The sequence below is a fragment of the Durio zibethinus genome, chromosome 17 (genome assembly GCF_047325235.1).
Source record: "Durio zibethinus cultivar Kanyao isolate XHJ-2024 chromosome 17, ASM4732523v1, whole genome shotgun sequence".
Lineage (NCBI taxonomy): Eukaryota > Viridiplantae > Streptophyta > Magnoliopsida > Malvales > Malvaceae > Durio > Durio zibethinus.
The window spans coordinates 13,981,186-13,987,478 of record NC_143178.1 but is presented as its reverse complement, the minus strand read 5'-3'; the positions used below and the strand labels follow the sequence as shown (position 1 = coordinate 13,987,478).

General features: G+C 30.6%; 1 pseudogene; it reads right to left on the bottom strand.

Annotated features, from left to right (window-relative positions):
• Positions 1 to 3,597: 3,597 nt before the first annotated feature.
• On the bottom strand, positions 3,598 to 5,891 carry LOC111274731 (cystathionine gamma-synthase 1, chloroplastic pseudogene; annotated as a pseudogene).
• Between the last annotated feature and the right edge of the window lie 402 nt (positions 5,892 to 6,293).

Here is a 6,293-nt window from a genome sequence, read left to right as displayed (position 1 = left end):
TTCTATTTAGGATTTAGTTTACACTTAGGAGAAGCTTAGAAAGAAGATTCACATAGGTGGTCAATCACATCTAGATAAAAAAGATTAGTGGCGACTCCATATTTTTGTGTCTAATGGGTAGGTTCTCAAACTTGAACATTATAATAGTTTGGCGACTCTATAAGGGATTGGCTTTAAAGAGTCAATCCATTAGTTAGTTATGTGTTATCTTAAGCCTTATTTTTATGGTTTTTATTTTGTGATTCTTCATGATTTTTCATCTGTATTAATCCTTTTGTTTATTTTGTAACTTATGATGTTTTATTTATACTAATTTATTTGTTTATTTTTTAGGCTTTGATTTTACATGTGTACCAATTATTTTATTATTTGGTTTGGTATGTCCTTTTACACACACCACACATGTATTCATGTATAAGCTTTGGACCAAGCTTTGTCATTTATTAGGAGGGAGCAAGTATTTATACTCTCGTGAGATGATAACCTCCATGTGAGCTAGCAAAAACTCCCACTCAAATTGAACCCTTTTCGTTTAAGCTTATAATAATGAGTGAGGATTGGGGTACCTTACTAGTCTATAATAGATAATGATGTACGAAATAATTTGGAAGTTTTTAGATTGTTAAACCTTTAAAGCAAGTATGTACATAAATCCTAAGAATCCAAACCTAAGTCAGAGCCCTATCCTCTTTTTTGTTTAGAAAATCCTAAATAGGTCACTTGAAGGGACATTTAGTACCATTTTACTTGTTAAATTGTATTTTGCTCCTTGTATATATTATGTTTACTAACCCTTTTCTTTTGCTATATGTGCTGGCATTTACATCATTAGATTTATAATAAGGAGTAATTGCGACAATACAATTTTAACAAAAAGAATCTTAATTATATCCATGGAAAGCCTAGCAAAGTCCTTTATTGGCCTAGAAAGGAGGTTTGAGGAATTGAAGCTTGCAAACAAAAGGCTTAAAAAGGAAGTTCAAGCATTCAAACAAGAAATGGATGAATGGAAAAGTTTGTTCACTGACTTTAACATGACATAGTCATCCACCACTCATGAGATGGCCCAATGATTGATAATCTATAAGCACACAAATCATACAAGTAGTAAAAAAAAGATCATTCTCACAAAAATTATTAATATGAGAGTAACAAGTATCGAAATTATCTCTCCTATGCTTATTCTTAGAAAATTTAAATAAGATATGCAAAATAGAATCTAAATTATGTAATTAAACCTAAAACATGCAAAACTAATATGAATTAATCTAACTAATGCAAACCAAAAAGAATTAAAATGCAATTAAACAAAACCAAAACTAAAGAACATCTAATTAACAAAATGGAAAGTAAGTTAACCCTAATGAAACAAACCGAAATTGATTAAATCTAAAGCAACTCAAATATCATGCAATTAACTAAACCAATTAACTCTAAGTATGCAAATATGCTTGAAACATGCAAACCTAATCAAATTAGTATAAATCAACACTAATATAAAACAATTAGGCATAAACTAACTTGAAGTAGTAAGTGATTAAACTTTAAGTAACCTTAGTTAACTTTTACACATGCAATAAAAAAAATGAATTGAAATTAACCTAAAAACATTCAATTAAATCTAATATGCAACAAAATAAATCAAGATCAACCTAAAGCATGCAAACCGAACTGAATGGAACTTAAATTAACCCTAAACACATACAATAGATGCAATAGACCTAAACTAGCAATAACTGAATGTAATCAAGATTAAAGATGCAAGAATTCAAATTAAAATTAACCAACTAATCAAGAACAAAAATTGTTTAAGATTAAAATAAGCAAACCGAAACTGCTATGCAATTAATCATGCAATTTAACTAATTGAAACCCTAAACATGCAAACCATGCAGCCTAGAATTACTATGAACCAAATCTAAACCTAATAATAATAACTGAATGCTTAAGACAAAATGAAACATGCTATTAAGAGAATAATAACAAACTAGTAGCTAAACCACAACTTATTAAGCCAAAAATAAGCAAGATTGCAACTAATATTAAGTAAAAAGTAAAATTGAATTGCAAGAAATCTATAAACCAAATTGATATAGCTAAAAACAAAACTTTATTAAATCAAAACCTTAAAAGAAACTTTGCTTGAACTTAAATTCAAAAGAACATAAAATTAAAAGAATAAGAAAATTTTAAAAGAAAACTAGAAGAAGAAAACTAAAGGTTACTAAGGTTGCTACAATTAATTTGTCACCTCAACCACTTACACCTTTTTTCTAAGACCTAAACAAGGTATTTATAGACAAAGAAACCCTAAAAAGTGTTTGGCTAAATGGAAACTCTCTTAAAAGCACATAGGTTTAATTAGAATAAAACTCTTGAATCCAAGAATGCTTCTTGAAATTGTCTTGAATTAAATCTCCTCATAAGAACTCTTATAGACCCAATCATGTCTTCTAGATGATAAAAATTTTCTATGCTTTTATCATATAGCAACTTCTTGAATAAAAGAATAGAAGAAAAAACTAAATTTTTAAATAACATAAACTTGTTTTGATTTTAAGTGTACAAGCCTTCTAGTAAGACTTGAAATTGCTTCATCTTGAAATCATTTTTTGTATTCAATGACTTGGCCTTGATTTTTGGAGAAAATTAAGAGTTTTTCTTCAACAAGAATTCTTGCTTTGCTGCCCCTTCAATTGCCTTTTTTATATATGTCATGCAAATCCTACTCTAAGGATTAGGAATACAATCCTAATATGAATAGGAAACCCAAATCCAAGTAGGAAAAATTAAGGGTTGTTTAGTCTTTTCCAATGTAAACTAAATTGCCACCTCATCATGCCACATAACTTCCAAGTCGTCTTTCTTAACCAATAAGAAAAGACTTGCTACCATGTCATCCATTAGTAATCCCATGCATGTGCACCTATATAAGCTATCATAGACTTGCATTCACTTGAAATTACAATTCTACCCTCTATTATAATGGAACATGCCTAGCTTGGTTCTTGCATGAATTTTCTTAATCTTTCATCAAGATTGAACAATTTCAACTCTTCCCTAAATTCAATAAAACCAATCTTGAACATATTTCCACTGTTTCTTTTTAAGATTTCCAAGAATTTCAAAAATCATCAAGAACATAGCAAGAACATTCCAAGAATCATTCTAATGCATCAAGTATCATCCAAGATTGATCAAGAGTTATCAAGATTCTTCAAGATTCAACAAGATTCTTCAAGATTCAACAAGATTCATTCTTTTCTTCAAGATTTCTTACAAAACAAAAAATTAAGCCTTCAAGATTTTACCAAGAACTAAGCAAACTCAATCAATTAAACACTAAAAATAACTATATTTTTAAGAGTTATCACCCAATTGAAAGAAAATAGACAATTATAAGCAAAGGTACAAGAAAGCGAGGAGACACTCTTAGAGGCATAAAAGCACATCCAAATGCTAAATAGGGTTGTTGTTGAAGTTGAAACACTAATGGGGCTATGATTGAGGAATATGAATAAGAAAAAGAGATATATATGAGAAAGAATCATCAGTTGGAGTGCCTATTTGACCAAATCACTATGGTTACTTCCAAAGCTAAGGACATGGTAGAAGAGATTGAGGAGTGGAAGACAAAGGTGCCACCAATGGGAACACATGGCTAAGAACTGCCAGGTTTCCTCAATGAAGTACAAGGCCATTGTCAACTGATTAGCAATTTCTTTTCACAATAAATGTTAGACTTTCTATGGATGTAATTTTGAATTTGTTTAAAAATAACTTTTAATTCAATAAAGAATTGTCTTGTTAACAATTGTTATGTGGTAAATCCTCCTTATTGCATTCATTCATACATTCATAATTTTATCTAGAGATAGGATGGTTTCATAAACATCTCTCTGAATATGCACAATAATTATGGTAAATTAAGGTTCAAGGATAGCTCAATCTTCAAACAATTTGTGGTGCTACAACACTAGATACCAAGCAAGGATTGTGGAAGAAGAAAACACTATTTGCCTCTAAAAGCTAAAAAAAGGACAAGAAAAGCTTAAGGGACAACTGGACACTATTACTACATTGCTAAAAAATATTAGCAAAGGGAAAAAGTAGTGGAAGAGATGGTTGTCCAAAATGAAATTGATCTATTATATCCTGTCATAACATATAGATCTACAAATCTATAGCTAAACTTAACCAATTAAGGAGTAGCCATCAATCTTTTTTTAACTAGGTGTGTTTGGCCACCGAAAAAATCTATCATTTTAAGGAGCTCCTAAGCTTAAATGAATAGGTTTAGGTTTACAAACTAGAACAGGGTTCTAGAGTTTGGTTACATGTGGAAAAGGTTATAACTCCCCCATATGGTCATCCGAAGGATGGTACCATATTATTTTAAATTTATCCTAAGGTCTGGATTCTAATGGTTTTATATGTGTAAATATTGGAAATAATTCTTAAGATTCTCTATCAATTTGGTAGAATTTCTAAAAATATTTTCTCACCTCAAGAGTATTCAAGAATCCCATTTGATTTCTTGAAAAGGCTTTATCATCGAAAAAATGTTTAATTATTTTTTTTATTATCGAAAATATATCTAATTATTCCACCATTTGAGCCAAATTAAAAATATTTTCTTGTTTTAAAATTTTAAATTCTCTACCATTTGGGCCTATTTAGAAATTTTTTTTATTTATTTAGTATTATTTTTTGGATTTCTAAATTTTCCACCATTTGGGTCAATTTAGAAATATTTTTTTTCGAAATTTCTAAATTTTTTACCATTTGGGCTTATTTAAAAATTCCCTTTATTTCTTTTTTTTTGGAAGGAAAATAATATGACAATTATTTTTCTTGAAATTTCATTTAAATTCTTCCAACATTTGGGACAAATTTAAAGAAATTTCTCACTTAGAGATTTCTTAGGAATTTACCATTTGAAATTTCTAGGAATCTCATCATTAGATAATTGTCAAATATTTTCAACCAAAATTTTATTTTTTTAAAGTTATTGAAACTTTATCTGAATTATTCCACCATTTGTGATAAATTTAAACAAACTTTTTCACCTAAGAATTTTATAGAAATTTACCATTTGAAATTTTTTTAAACTCCATCATTGGATAATTAATACTTATTCGCGGCTCAGCACAGCTTGGCTTTAGACACAAAAAGTGGCTCAATGACTCAGCTCCAAGGCAAAGACAATAAGACATTATAGTTGGCTGATCCATAATGCTTTCACAGCCACCAAAGGATGGAACAATGTATGGCATCAATAAATTTGATGGTGGTCATCAAATCTCTATCCACCTCAAAACTTAAAGCTTTGGCCATCCTTAATGCTGCCAAATTCTATTGTTGTACATGAAGATGCAATGTCTTCATGCCTCTGATGATCAGATACATGGCACATAGGTTGAGAGTACCTCTTAAAATATGATGTAAAGTATGAATTTGAGTAACCAACTTCTCAGAACCACTTATGCAATCAACAAAAACATCATTGTGGCCCCCAATGAATTTTGTTATAGAATGCAAAATAAGATCAGCACCAAGGGCTAGGGCTTTTGGTTAAGAGGTGTAGCAAAGATACCATAAATGCAGAGAAGTGCTTCTTTGTTATGGCACAGCTTTGCAACTTTTGCTATGTCAACATATCTTAGGAATGGATTTGTTGGAGACTTAGTAAAGAAAAGAAAAACTTTATTCTTATTGAGTGCAGCCTCTAAGCCATCCACAGTTGCGGGGTCAATAACAGTAACCGAGATTCCCATTTTAGGTAGAATGGTATCAATGAATATCCTAGTTTTTTTATAGCAATCTACTGTTGTCAAAATATGTCCACTAGCAGAAACCATTACCATTAGCATGACTGTGCTAGCACACATTCCTGATGCCATAGTCAAGGTTGATTCAGCCCCCTCAAGTACACTTATCTTCTCTTCCACAACCACTGTAGCTAGATTTCTATAGCACTGTATTCAAAATTTTTATGGCATTTCTCCTTGAAGTTAATAAGCTTCTATCACTAGCATGAATAGTAATGCTCCCATCGAAGCTTACAAATGATGTCTTGGAATTATCTGAACCCCCAATCTATACACTACTATTGTCAATACAACTTTTTACAACAGCCACCTCATCAATGATAGAGATAGTGATGGTAGTTGCCTGAGTAGCAACTGTCACCAAAGAGGGTAAATCTAGAGTGAGTCCATTCGATCACGAAGTAGCAACTACTTATGTGACACTAATGTTACTACAGTTGTGGTGAGCTTTGATGCTAAGCT